The following is a 342-nucleotide window of genomic DNA, read 5'->3' on the forward strand; positions in this document are numbered from 1 at the left end:
CCATCAGAGAGAGAGAGAGCGTTTACCATCAGAGAGAGAGAGAGAGACAGCGTTTACCGTCAGAGAGAGAGAGACAGCGTTTACCATCAGAGAGAGAGAGAGAGAGAGAGATGGCATTTACCATCAGAGAGAGAGAGACGGCATTTACCATCAGAGAGAGAGAGACGGCATTTACCATCAGAGAGAGAGAGACAGCGTTTACCGTCAGAGAGAGAGAGAGCGTTTACCCTCAGAGAGAGAGACAGCGTTTACCGTCAGAGAGAGAGAGAGAGAGAGCGTTCACCGACAGAGAGAGAGAGAGAGAGACAGAGAGAGAGCGTTTACTGTCAGAGAGAGAGCGAG

The sequence above is a fragment of the Rhincodon typus genome, unplaced genomic scaffold (genome assembly GCF_021869965.1).
Source record: "Rhincodon typus isolate 14 unplaced genomic scaffold, sRhiTyp1.1 hic_rhity00000062, whole genome shotgun sequence".
NCBI lineage: Eukaryota > Metazoa > Chordata > Chondrichthyes > Orectolobiformes > Rhincodontidae > Rhincodon > Rhincodon typus.